A 14942-nucleotide genomic window follows, 5' to 3' on the forward strand; every position below is an offset into this window, starting at 1 on the left:
GCCTGCAAACTGTCCCCACCATCCTTTAAGGTACTTGCTGTAGGGAAGCCCCCACAGAGGCTGGGAGGGAAGCCTAGTGGTCTGTCCTATCTAGAACAGGGCGTCTCCACCAGGACGATGACACACCTTCAGAAAGGGACCACAGCCTGGCCACCGGTGGGCCCCAGGAGCGGCAAACGCACATGACGCGTCCCATCCCCCACAGAAGGGGGGTGTCCCGGCAGAGCAGGCCTGGCAGGAGCCCAGCGGGGGACAGCGGCCTCAATGAGGAACCTGTGCGTTCCTAGACCAGGAAAGACAGGCCGGCGTGGCCTTCAGAAGTCCGCTGGAACTAACATGAAGGACGTGGGGAGGATAAGCGGGAGCACTGCCATTCAAAGGGACAGGGTGAGTGTGTGGGTGTCAGAGGGACGGGGACACCGCGAGCACGAGGACTGACACATGTGCCTCGGTTCTAGAGACCAGAATCCTATTTCTTCCTCATTAGGAAGCAGAGCATGAGGCTCCTTCTTAGTTAGGGGACAACGATGGAGGTCGGCTGTGTTCTTGCTGCAAACTTACACCTGAGCAGAGATCTGAGGTGCCTGCAATTGGTGTCTGCAGCTCAGCAAACTGCCCACCACCTCCAGGCTCACCTGCCTGGGACGCTCGCTGTTCGGCCAACACAGGAGTCCCTGCACTGCCACATTCCACGCCAAACACTGATTCCCACTTCTGTGAAATCCCAAAGAAGCCCAGATGTCCCTGCAGCCGAACACCATGAAACCACAACAGTCCCCAAATGAAGGCTGTCACTGCCAGGCATGGAGGACCACGGAGCCCCCCAGCCGTGGCCCCACACCCTGCTGAATGCCACCCACAGTCCCGATTTCAAAGCCACAGGAAGGTGCAGGGTGCTTTGCAGTCAAACTCCAGTGAATCTGCAAAAAATGCTGACGGAGCAAAGAACACCCAGCTTGGCTGTTCCCAGGGCTCCTGTCAGGGGGCCGGCGGCTTCCTGCTGCTCGTCCCCCACCCCACCCCGGGCCTTGCTCCCAGCACCTGTGCCCTCCTGGGAGAAGATGTGGCCCGTGGTGCCTGCACCGGCCAGGTAAGAGAGGAGCTGTGAGAGGGGAGCGGGCTCCCAGGAGCAGAATATGCATCACGTAGCTTGTGAGTGACCCATGGGACCCTGCATGCCACTCCTGTCAACACAGCAGCCTGTATTTTCAGTCTCTGCACTAACGCTGACACACAGACTCTGCTTGTCTCCTGGAAAGACTCTCACACGCTCGCCAAACACAGAGGCCAGGTACCCGGGGTCGGGATGGGGTGCCCTGCAGGTCTCGAGACTCAAGGCCTGCCCAAGCCCTCCTGGCCCTCATTCCCAGCCTCAGTTTCCCCAGCTGTAAAGCGGGACACCCTGCTGTCACATGGGCACATCGTCAAGAAAGAATGAGATGGGGGGACGGGGAGAGACGCAAACTGAGCTGTGGAACAAAGTGGGCACTGGAGCAGCCTGGCCGCCTTCCCTAATGAAGCCATGAGCACAGCTGGTCCATCGTCATCGGCCAGCGACCACGGCAGCGCTGACAACTGGCGTGCGTTTTACAGTAAGACTGGAATCCTCCTGACCTTGAAAGTCTTGGTCCCGCCCCGGGCGGCTGGGCCAGCGCAGGAAGAGGCAGGGCTCGGGCAGACCCTCAGGTGGACAGCTGAGGCCTTCCCAAGTGTCACCCCATGTTAGCTAGGGAGGGGCAACTCCTGTTTGGGACCTGACCCTGGCCACCCTGCCTGGCACTGGGGGTTTGCCATCCCCACCACACACACTGCAGGAAGCACATCTGCCTGTCTACCTGCCAGCAACTGTCACTGTCGGCGGTCACCTGAATGCAGGTGGGTGAGAAAGACTCTCACACTTGACCTCCTCCTCTCAACCCCACTTGGGCCCCATACGCTTCTCCCATCTTGTGCGGAGCAGATGCCTGGGGGACGAAGTGCACCTGTGCTGTTCCGGACGCTGGCCTGCAGCTCACGGGCACACTGAAAACTCCTGCATCTCCAGTCGTCCAGTTCCCCTCATGGTGCAGATGCTGGAGCTGACACAGAGCCCGGAAGAGCTTGCTGAGGGCGCCCCAGCATTCAGCCACTCCCTGGGAGACTCTGCACCCCCAGGCAGTCTCAGCTCTGTGGGGACAGACGGCCTCGACTGGCCTGTGTCTGCCCCGAGCATATGCCCCAGAGAGGCACAGGAATGTTTTCAGTAAATGAATCTAGAAATAAGAGGCCGACCCGCAACAGTAATGGCAGGTGGTACCAAGAGACCTGAGCTGCTCCAGGCCAGGGAGGGGACTCGGGCCTCAAACCATCCTACCTTCTCCCGTGCTCAGAGGACCTAAAGCTGCGTCCTCTTCAAAGCAGCAGCCTGGTGACACCTCAGGCAATGCTGGTGATCTAAGATTGGTCCAAACAGAGCTGCCCTCAAGTGCACCCCGGGGGCGGAGGTGCCAGGCCTAGATGTGCCCACACACGTGTGTAACTGGGGTGGAGGTGTCAGGCCTAGATGTGCCCACACACGTGTGTAACTGGGGCGGAGGTGCCAGGCCCAGATGTGCCCACACACGTGTGTAACTGGGGTGGAGGTGCCAGGCCTAGATGTGCCCACACACGTGTGTAACTGGGGCAAAGGTGCCAGGCCTAGATGTGCCCACACACACGTGTGTAACTGGGGTGGAGGTGCCAGGCCCAGATGTTCCCACACACATGTGTAACTGGGGCGGAGGTGCCAGGCCTAGATGTGCCCACACACGTGTATAACGGGTGGAGGTGCCAGGCCTAGATGTGCCCACACACGTGTGTAACTGGGGTGGAGGTGCCAGGCCTAGATGTGCCCACATACAAGTGTAACTGGGGCAGAGGTGCCAGACCTAGATGTGCCCACACACGTGTGTAACTGGGGCAGAGGTGCCAGGCCTAGATGTGCCCACACACACGGCCTGTGGGCAGAGGTTTGGAGACAGCTTGGCAGACGTCTCCTTATTGTCACACCACCATCATGAGAGGACATCAGGAGCCTAGCTCACTCTGGAGAAACTCCTAGAAGAAACAGACTTAGTGTCCACACAGCCCCGCACACTGATCAGGAGGGCTACCATCAAAAAAAAACAAGAAAAAACAGACAATAACTAGTGCCGGCTTGGAGAAAAAGGAACCCTCGTGCACTGTTGGTGGGAATCCAAATTGGTGCAGCTATTATGGAAAACAGTACAGAGGTTCCTCAAAAACTTGAAAATAGAACTTCCTTGTGACCCAGTGATGCTAGTTCCGGTATTTGCCCAAAGAATTGAAAGCAGGGTCTCAGAGAGACATCTGCACTCCCACGTCACTGCAGCGTTACCCACAACAGGTAACACATGAAAACAACACAAGCGTCCATCAACAACGAACGGATAAATAAAACGGGGTCCGTCCACACAGTGGAACATTACTCAGCCTTAAAAAGGAAGTTCTGACACCTGCTACTGCACGAATGGACCCTGAGGACATCATACTAGGTGACATAAGCCAGCCACAAAAGAACAAATATTGTATGATTCCTCTTATGTGAGGTGCTTAAAATAGATTCACAGAGACAGAAAGTAGATGGTGGTGCCAGGCCTGGGGGAGGGGAGGGGAGTGAGCATCCAACGGGGGCAGAGTTTGTTTTACACGAGGAAAAGTTCTGGAGATGATGGTGACAGCTGCACTGCATGTCACTGTGCCTAAGGCCCCTGCACTTAAACTTGGTAAGATGCTCAGTGTCATGTAGTGTGTACCCACCGGAATTTTGTGTCCCCACATAATAAAATTAAAAGCACCCGGTTCTCACTGCCCCACCGCTGACCACATCCCACTGCTTGTTTGCTGCGATGTGTCCCTTCCAGCTCCATATTCAGCTGGTGCCAGTTTTATTAATGGCAGAATGAGAGTCAAGTAGACTTTCCTGCTTTCTTCCCAGGAGCTGGCAATTTGCCAGGCACAAAGACTACAGCCATGAGCCAAGGCCATTCCAGAAGGTGCAGCCAGGCCAGGCTGGGAGGTGGCCCTGCGCTCCGGCAGGAGACCTGGTCGCCCCTAAAATGTGTCGCGGGAGTGCGAGTGGGGGGCACCCCGAGGACCCGGCTGCAGTCCACACGTGCATTATCGTCGTCCTTCCGGGTTCTAAATGTTTCTTTGGATGAGTCACAAAGGTTAACTGCAGGCTCTTAGACTGAAACCCACAGGGTGTTCCTTTTATAGCCTGTCCTCAGGAGACCTCTTGCTGTGTTCCCTCTGTGCTCGTCCCCACTGGCAGCTGCTCCGAGCACGCGTGTTTACACAAGTGCCAGTAGTTCCTGCGTGTCCCGTCCATGTGATTACGCGGGGGCCGGGCTGCTGAGCTGAGATCTTCCCGCCAGAAAGCCTGGAGGCTACACACCGGGTGTGTGGCGGGTGCCACCTGCTGGCCACTGAGGGAATCACATGCCCCACGCCAAAGGGGTAGCCGGGCTCGGCCACCCCCAACCAGCCGGTGAACTGCCCAAACCACCAGCCAGCCCACCCTGCAGGGCAGGAGGTGACTGGGAAATGACCCCAAGCATCTGCCTCACATTGGACCCAGTCTCCAGACCTCTGCTTGTCCTCTGAGCTATTATCCAAGGAAACAGCCCCCTGGGTCTCCAGCTCCCAGGAGAGGGCACTTTGGGACAGGGTACCTTGTATCGTGGCATTATTCTACATGGGTTCCGACTTAGAAGTGAGGAGACTGCACCCCGCTATGGTCTGTGGCTGCAAAGCGCGCCAAGGAGGTGACAGCCAAAGCAGCCTGAGTTGTGTCCAGTGCGCTGAGGAAGAAAGCTGGGCTGCTGCATTGGAGGTGGGGGAACTGGCATGACACAGAATGGGACAGCCCCCATTCTAATTCTCCTGGCTGCTCCTGAGATGGCCCTTCCAAGGAGCCAGTCCCGGCCGATGTCGGAGCTGCCCTGGCTGACCCGCTGGGCACCCCCGGGGCAGGAGATGCCAGCACACTAGGGACGAGGCTCTTGAGTTGTAGATTGCAAATGAGAAGATGGGGTGGGACACGAGTGACAGGTGGAGGGAACTGGCTTCTTCACACTGCTGCTGCTGAACCGCTGTGTCCCCAGCCGGGGCCAGCTGCTCGGGGACTGAGCCTCTGTCCAGGCCGGTGGTTACAACTAGAGCTAAGAGACAATGCCCCGGTTGGCTCCTCTTCTAGGTGCCAGAACCCCCTGTGGCTGTTCAAAAGGTCGTCTGCTTACGACGGGATACAGAGCAGAGCAAATCACTGAGTGCTGGGGAAGGAGGCCAACCGGGCCCCAGAGTGGGAGCACCCAGCAGAGGCAAGGGGCAGCTGCGCTGGCCCCCTGGGAGTCAGAGGACCACCACAGTGAGCATCCCCACCCTTGCCCCATGCCCTCCGTCCACATCAGCAAAGGGTGGCTGCTCTGCTCTGATTCAGAGCCTTGAGTGGCTACGCGACCCTAAGTCACATGCGTGCGCCTCAAAAGCAAGGAAGGCTGTGCATGAGATGTTTTGGGGGTCAGCAGTGGGAGGTAGGGACACTGACGAGTGCCCTCCAAGAGTCATATCTCACAAGGAGAAAATGCGTCTGTTGTGAAGTCCAGAGAATGTCAGCGTCAAGAACCTGGGGGGAGGGCAAGGGAGAGAGAGGAAAGGAGGGGAAGGAAGACAGGGAAGGGGAGAGAGGGAGCAAGGGAGGAGGGGGGAGAGAGGAACCGCCAGCCACCTCCTTCCCCATAATCATCTCCTCTCCATGTTTCCGAGTGCTGCCATTGAACCTAATAAGCTTCAGACAGGGCACCCACACCTCACCAGGCAGCTTGTCCCACTCATGACCAGTCTGTTTGTTTACAAACTTTCCTACTATATTTGACAAGGGTGCCAAGACCATTCAATGGGCAACGAACAGTCTCTTTAACAAATGGAGCTGAGACAACTGGACAACCACGTGGAAAAGAGTGACAGGGGACCCCTACCCACACCAAACACACATCGACTCCAAGTGAATCAAAGACCTAAATGTAAGAGCTAAAGCTGTTAAGCTCTTAGAAGAAAGCACAGGCACAAAAAACTCAGGATTAGGTAGTCAGTTCTTAAATATGATACCAAAACCTCAATCAATCAAAGGGGGATAAAAGATAAATTAGACATCATTGATATTTAAAACTTTGGATGCCTCAAAAAGATACCACCAGGAAATTGAAAAGACCAAACATAGGAGAAAATATTTCCAAATTATTTATCCGATAAAGAAATTATATTAGAATACATAAAGCACAATTGTGACTCAATCATAAAAAGACAAATTATCCAATTTAAACATGGTCAAAGGATCTGATCAGACATTTCTCCAAAACAGACATACCAATGACCTAACAGCACTACACCAGGAACCATCAGGGAAATGCCAATCCAAACTACGGTGCTACCACATCACGCCCGCTAGACTGGCTAGAATGAAAAATACAGGTATTACAGTAACAACAAAAGGTAATAAAACACAGAAGGTGGAGAAACTGGAACCCTCACATACTCTGTGTGGGATGGAAAATGGGGCGTTTACTTTGCAAGACAGTATGGAAGTTTTTCAAAAGGTCAAATACACAGTTTCCAGCATGTGACTGGGCAATTCCATGGCAAGAAAAACGAAAACGTGTCCACACACAGAGGTGAGCGCTAACATTCCTAACAGTAATAGGAAGTGAGAGAAGCCAAACATCCATCGGCCACTGAACACATGGACAGATACAGTTTACACGGTGAGTTGCTACCTGGCACTAACGAGCTGCACCGTGGGCGGACCCGTCCAGACAAGTTTGGTGAAGGACAGCAGAAGCCAGAGAGTGTGTGCATGGTTGTATTTACATGGAATTTCCAAAGAAGGCAAATCAATAGGGAAATGAGGGATTCGTGGCTGTCTGGGGCTGGAGCTGGGAATGGGGGTGCTGGCAAATCAGAAAGGTCCTCTGGGGAGACAGAAATGCTGTAAAGATAGACATGGTGACAATTATTCAAGGCGCTGCAAACACACTCAGATTCACTGCATTGTGTATTTCAGGTGAGTGCGTTGTATGCCAGACAAGTTACACAGAATGAAGCTACTTGAAAATAGATGAGCTGAAGAATGGAGAGGGATGGCCAGCTGAGCAGACAGGGTGACACAGCGTTTATCCTGACGTGCTCATTGGAGGGTCTAGGTCATATGTATGCAGGTGCTTACTGTACAATAATTTCAACTCTGCTGGATATTTGGAAGTTTTTATAAGACAAGAAAAACATTATTTTTAATTTCTCAGAGAATCAGAGCCTTAAACCATCTCCCCAACAAGCTCAGTTCTGGCTCCTACTCACAGGGCTGGCCTCAAATAGGTTTGAAGTACCTCTTCCATAAGGTCTTGTCTTTTCTAGGCTAAATATATTTCATGAGCACAAGTCACTACACTCCCCAAATTAATCTGAAGACTTGGGTTCCTTTTAGAACCCAAGAAAATCTTTTTGTAGACAGAAATAAGCTCACGGTTCAATTCACAGGGAAAGGCGCAGGGCCTGCCAGAGCTTCCTGGTTGTGAAAGGGGACACGGTGAGAGGACTAGCTGGCCTGCATCAAGGCTTGGCTATAGCTACAGACCTGGGGACAGGGAGGCCGGTGCGAGGACACGTGCAGGTCCATGGGACGTCGTAGGGGACCCAGAAATAGAAATGTGACTTTGGACAAGGACCAAAAAAAATTCACTGGAGGAAAGTCAATTCAACGTGGAATGTTAGACAACACGTGCGGGACAAAACTTGGGAATCTAGAGCTTGGAGAAGAGCTCTTAGACTGACACCAAAAGCACTTTCCAAAAGAAGAAAACACGGTGAACTGCATCTCATCAAAACTTACGTTTGCTCTGTGAGACGCCTGGTAAGAGGGTGAAAAAGACACACTACAGACGGGTGGGGAAATGTGCTCCTCACGTATCTTACATAGGACTGGTATCTAGAATGCATAGAAAGTTCTCGAAGCCCAAAAGAAAAGAAGGGAACGAGTCAGTTGGAAAAGGTATGAACAGACAGAGGACATACAGCAGGAAAGAGAACCCACGAAAGGGTGTTCAACATCATTGCCTTTCAGGGAAATGCCAACTAAAACCACAGTAAGATAAGGGGAAAATAAGAACTAGTGATAACACCTAAGGCTGGTAGGGATGTGGAGAAGCTGGACCGCTCATTGTGACTGGAGGAGCTGTAAAATGACAGGGCCACTCTTACAAGAGTGTGGCAATTCTTACAAAAGTAAACACACTTTGCCACAGGACCATGAGGTACGGCCAAGCAATAAAAAGTGAACTACTGACTTATGAACAACTGGAGTGATTCTCAAGGGAATTATGCTAAGTCCATTTATATAATATTTCTGAAATTACAGAGATGGAGAAGAGACTATTGGCTGCCAGGGGTTGGGGACACTGTGAAAGGGTAGCATGAGGGGCCCTTGTTCTGTCATCACGGTTATGCATCTCTGTGCTGGTCACACACGTATACACGTGATAACCTCGCATAGAACTAAATACACACACAAGCGAGGGCTATGCCACTGGTGGCATCTGAACCCGGTGAGAGGACTGCAGCGGCAGTGTGCTGTGTGACACTGCTATGGCTGGGCACGTTTGCGCCACTGGGGAAATTGTGTGTTGGGATCTCTGCGTTCTCTCTCACACCTGCATGTTACGGCTGAGGAATCAACCAACTTTTAATGCTGTATTTTCTCAGTGGTTGACACTGGACGTGTCACTTTCATTTGGAATCATCAGTTTAAGAGATGAGCTTCCAAGCAGAGGTAATGTTGGGATGAGGGGTGGGTAACCCAGGTGCTCAGGCTGGGACACTGACTCCCGGCCCCAGGACCAGTTCCTTGGGTGATGGTGGAATGCTGCCATCATTTCTGGCAAGGCTCCAGAATCCTGGGAGCCATGTGACCTGGAGGCTTGGCTATGCCAGCCCTTTTGTCATCTGTGCCAGCCCTCCTGTCACCTGTTCTGAAGCTGTGCTCTGGTGACTGAGTGGCAGCCACATGCTCACAAGGATTCTGCACTGGGCCAGGTGAGCCCTAGCTCCTCCAGGAAGTCTCAGGGGAGGTCTGTTCTCCCGATGAGAACTGGGACTCAGCAGGAATGACACAGGTCCGCAGATGGGGCAGTAGGAGGAGAGGTGGGCAAAGGCGAGGGAAAACGAGGGAGGAGAAGAGAGCAAAGCAGACGCTCCCTCGGGGGCTGCCTAGAGGACATGAAGCCACGAGGGAACGCTGCCAGGCAGGAGGGACACCGTCCTGTGGGGGGAGTGACACTGGCCTTCCTGAAGGGGCAGGAGGCAGTGCCACGGTCAGCCCCAGGGCCTTTGCAACATGTGGTCACTTGGTCGGATTTTTGTTGGGTTTAATCGCCCTTGATTTGGTGGTTCCCAGGGAGGCTCACCTGATGAGGGAAGGTCACCCAGCTTGACCCTAGTGGAAATGTGACTGAGGCTCAGCTGCCCCTGCCACGAGCCGTTCTTCCCTTCAGCACCGTTCACACGAGAGTTCTAATCCCAAATGCAAAGGGCCCTCACCACTGTCAAGGAGCCAAGACAAATCATGGCCCTCCCCTGCGATCAGGGGTCATGCCTCTTACCTCACAGCCCATCACTACGTTTGAGCACACCCATCAATAGCTGAATTTCAGTAAGCAATCAATAACATAGCTACCGTATTGCCATTTTAATTATGATTAGGTTTCACAGGAAGCAGCTTAAGGGAAGCAATGGCCCGGTCACAGTCAGGTGGAATCCCTTCCATGTTTGGGTAACAGAGAGGCTAGGACCCCACGGAACACCACGTCCGCTGTCCCAGACTCCGAGCAAAGACCATAAGAGAAGGGTGTGCGTGGGAGGGCAGGCAGACACGGCCACTTGCCCTCTGTCCCCTGCCTCGAATTCTCACTCTCCTGAGTGTGGGTGACGCAGGGAGGTGTCGCTTTAATAGACATCTATGACTGGAAAATGTCACCCATCTCCACAGAGGTTGTCACCCATGCCAACAGGAACGGGACAGCCGCTTCTCCCTGTCCTCTAACAGACAAGCACCTCCAGGGGACAACTCCAATTCCAGACGAACCTGTGGGGGCGGGGCAGGCCACTGTCTGGGAGTGAGGGGCTTGGGGAGGTTGGGATGCCTGTGCCCAGGCTGGAGCTCTCACCGGGGCAGGGAAGCCTTGCAGTCACAGAGCAAGTGACAAGGCCGTGGTGTCACCGAGGTCCGGGCACAACCTCTTGAAGCAAATTTCTTAAGCTTTGGCAATGGGCCACACCTCTGTAGCACGCACAGGCCATCCCCTACACGTGAAGACTAAACAACACAGCAAGCGCCTCCCCACAGCAGACGGTCCCTCTGTGCCAGGGGGAGGGACAGCAGCTGTCCCTACTGTGAAGGCCCCCTGTCCTCCACTGCCGGGAGACAGGGCCTGGAGCAGTTTCCCGTCCCCTCCCTCTGAAATGCCCACAGCCCGCTCACTTCCTCCAGCAGGGCTGTTTCAAACTCACATCCTTCTATCTTCCTTTACAGAGGACCCCATTATCCAGAGCTTCCTGGAAGGTGACATCTTCCTCAGTGTCCAACAAGATACCTACAGCACAAATGAGGGGGGCCAGAAGGGACTGGGGTCACGGCCCCATGGGGGCAGGCAGAGTCAGACTCCTGCTGTCTGGGCAGCAACAGCCTTGGAAGACCTGCTCAGGCCTTTGCTCCCTGCCTTCCTTGGGGCCTTCGCTCGGGGCTCCCCGCCCATCCAGGCCCTGACACCCTGCACCCTGAGACCCCCTCCCTGCCTGTCTAGGCCCTAACCCCCGTGCCCTGTCCACGGTACCTGCTGTCCATGGTAGTGGAGCACTGTGGCCCCATGGGGCTGCCTGGATGCCTTTACAATAGGGTCCGCTTTTTCTTGGCCCTGTGAGTTCCCCCTCAGGACCTGCCCCCAGTTCTGCCCAATACCAGAGGCCATGCCCTGAGGGTCCCAACGGGGGCTCCTGTTCTGTGATGATCCCAGAACAGACCCGATCATCAGCAGTCACACAGCCATGGAGAGAGGGGCCACGAATAAAAGCCTGAGATAAGGGAAATAGCCAGGAAAGCCCCATTGCTGCCCTGAGATGAGGGACTGAGGGAGGACACCCGGGAAATGCCGGGAGCCTGGCCTGGGTACAGCACAACCACAGGCTCACGCTGAGGACAGTCCTGCCAGCCCTGGTCCCGGGACCCCTGCAAACAGGGCTCCCCACGACACTGTCTCCTGAACACACTGCCTCAGACACCAGCTGTCCGATGCTGGGAGTCGTTGCTGGGGGCAGGACAGGGTCCTCTGTCCCTGTGGCGACTGCCTCAGCTGACATGGAGGAAAGCTGCCTCCAAGCACAGCATTTCCCATTCCGGCTGGAATGCTAGCCCTGGCCCCAGACCCATAAGGACTTCCACAAGAAGGAGAAGCAATTTTTCCCCTCGCTGGGGCACCGACCCTGAGTCACCCGAGTTGTGCCAGTGCTAGGGAGGCTGGGCCACTGGGGGCTGAGGGTCCTGGGGCCGGGCCCTTCACTCTGTTCCCGCAGATCTATGCCCAGAACCCACATCACTGGGTCTGGAGTCAAGTGTACCAGTGTGCCCCCTGCCCCCACCCAGGCTCCCAGGGAGCAAGTGGGGCTGCAGGTGCTCAGGTGAGTGCGAGAGTGAGGGCTGCAGGTGCTCAGGTGAGTGCGGGAGTGGGGGCTGCAGGTGCTCAGGTGAGTGCGGGAGTGGGGGCTGCAGGTGCTCAGGTGAGTGCGGGAGTGGGGGCTGCAGGTGCTCAGGTGAGTGCGGGAGTGGGGCTGCAGGTGCTCAGGTGAGTGCGGGAGTGGGGGCTGCAGGTGCTCAGGTGAGTGCGGGAGTGGGGTCTGCAGGTGCTCAGGTGAGTGCGGGAGCAGGGGCTGCAGGTGCTCCTGTGAGTGCGAGAGTGAGGGCTACAGGTGCTCTGGTGAGTGCGGGAGTGGGGCTGCAGGTGCTCAGGTGAGTGCGGGAGTGGGGGCTACAGGTGGTCCGGTGAGTGTGGGAGAGGGGGCTGCAGATGGTCCAGAGCATGGGGGTGACAGCTGACTTCCCTGAGCAACTTTCCAATGTGCACCATGTAGCAGGTCTACCTTTCCCTCCACTCTGATCACATTTTCTCTGTTCTTGCAGCTCCCCCCACCCCCACTCCAGGCTGCACCAGCATGGGGACTCAGCCTCCTCACACCTGCAGGCCCGATGGACAGTGCAGGGAGAACCCATGGCACAGTGACCCCCCCGCCTTCCAGGAGGTGTCAGCCACCAAGGGCCCCGGGCCTTGGATGTCCTGGAGCGCCTAGCAGTAATGTGAGGGGGCACCCCAGGTAACCAAGAGACCTGTGCGATGCAGGAGCCTCTACGGAGACTGCAGACAGACAGAGGGAGATGGGATGGAAAGTCTGGGAAGGAGCCCAGGCCACCAAGGGCAGCCTGAAGGGAGAGGCCAGAGAAGCGACCGGAAGGTGGTGAACAAGAGGAGACAGAAGGGGAGAGAGGAGACCACCCATTCTAGACAGACAGCGCCTGGGGACAGCTGTGCTGGGAGCCCCTGCTGACAACCTGCACAGCAGCCCTGTCCAGTGGGGAGACGACGGCACATCAGCCACAGCAGACCTGCACACACTGGTGTGTCCATCCGAGGCTGACAGTGGCAAGAAAAGGGACTGTGTGTCCACTGCACACTCCAGGGCAAAAATAACCCAACCTTCAAAGTGACAGAAGGCAGAGAAAAAGGGGACTCCAGAGTGGGTGCTGGCGACAGCTGAGGTGGTCCCGGGGAGCCATCAAAGCTGGAAACAAGACAGTGGAAGCCGAGGTAAAGAAGAGAGGGGCCCGCGGGTCCTACGAAGATGCTGGTGTTAAATGTATTCACAAAAACAGGGGCCAGCCTAACTGCAAAGTGTAATGAATACAACCAATTTTTAAAAAGCAAAGGAAACAGATGAAATAGACACAGTAAATATGAAAAAATACACTAAGCATAATATAAAAACTGACACACAACTGAGATCAGTCATATTATTTGTATCGATAAATCTGAAGTTGCTACTGAAGGTTCTCAAATTGACTCGCAAAGCCAAACCCAGCCGTATGTGGTTTACGAGATTATCCTTAAATGTGGTGGATGAGATTATCCTTAAATCGTTCAGAGGAGCTAAAAATGGGGGCCACAGAGCAGATGCCCTCACCCCAGAGGGGGAATTGTGATGTTAACACCAAGGAGGGAACACTCTGGCTCAAAGTCCTCCAGAGACTGGGAGGGACACCAGGTGGGGGAGGGGACTGGGGATCGGTGGCCAGTGTGAGAGGTGACCCAGGGACCCGCGCAAGTCATTGCTGCTTGATCCACTTGGTTATGTGCAGGTGTGACAGGCACGTGACCTGGGACGTACCCTCACCAGAAGCTATGAAGTGGCCTATTCAAGAAAGGCTGGGCAGCAGCACAGGGAGCAATGTGCTGGACCCAGGGTCTCCTCATGTCGGGCCTGGGTCTACCTCAGCCCCCTCAGACCCACAGGTGCGCGCCCCCTCGGACACACAGATGTGTGCCTCCATACAGATGTCGGCCATTCTGTGTATACATGCATGCGCATGTGTGATGATGTTTTACAGGCCATTATCTGCATTTCCATGTGTGCACGGAACAGAGATGGGATGTGACAGACGTTACCAGCACTCACCAGCATATGGTCCTCCGCCCCTTCATGGACACAGGGAAGGAGTCACATGAGCTGGAGCGACTGGCTACTTTCTGTAACCAGAAGTGACCACTTCTGGGCCAAGACGCCCAAGGGCCGGGCATGTCCCCAGCTCTACCCCTGCCATGGCGCCGAGGAGGCTGCAAAGTTCTGGATGGTGAGGGCTACCATAAGTAGCTGGAACTCTCTGATGCCCCAGCATGACTGCCAGAATATCCTCTCTGCCCCCTGGCAGCTGTGCACCCATGACGCTGCTATCCCCAGACCGTCTACCTCTTTCACCCTGCTCCCTCTTCAAAAGCCTGGTGTTTGCCTGTGTTGACAACCTTCTGTGACTTCTCTCTCACACGTGAGAGTCCACATGAACGCGAAGAATGGTCTCTCAAGTCAGTCTTCAGAGAAAAGCAATCGAGAGTGAGACACAGCCACTGCTGCCTAAATACTGAGTCTTGTCAATCCTGATTCAAATGGGATTTCTGTCATCTACCATTTTCATTTTTCTTTTACTTTTACTCGGAGAAGAAAAACTATTGAAGTGTATCGCCCTCCTGCCAGCACACCTGTCATGCTTTCCCCAGTATCATGTCCTGGGGCAGACAGAGGAGCACTGGGCATCTAGACGATGGCTCTGCCTCCAGATGCATGCCCGGGGAAATGCCAGCCCCTCTGCAGGAGCAAAGGGCACATGGGTTTTGCCAAAATCACAACAGAAACATTCCTATTTGGTCTAATTTTTACCTTTAAAGTTAAACACCACAATTCAGGATGTGGACATGTGATATCACTAGATGGGTGCTAAGCTTCTACCCATTTATGGTCGCAGAGGCCATTCAGGAAGTACAGGGCACACGTCACAAATCAGTATGGCAGGGAGCTTTCTTCTTCCTGTACTAGAAACCGGAGGCTGGGGCACCTTTGTATGATTATCATTCATCATCCAGTCCAGAAACCCCAGATACAGACGTGCAGCCCCTCCATCCGGGTGGGTACAGACATGCAGCCCTTCCAGTCCCGTGTGGGTACAGACGTGCAGCCCCTCTATCCCAGGTGGGTACAGACGTGCAGCCCCTCCATCCCGGGTGGGTACAGACATGCAGCCCTTCCAGTCCCGTGTGGGT

The sequence above is a fragment of the Rhinolophus hipposideros genome, assembly GCF_964194185.1.
Source record: "Rhinolophus hipposideros genome assembly, chromosome: 12".
Classification (NCBI taxonomy): domain Eukaryota; kingdom Metazoa; phylum Chordata; class Mammalia; order Chiroptera; family Rhinolophidae; genus Rhinolophus; species Rhinolophus hipposideros.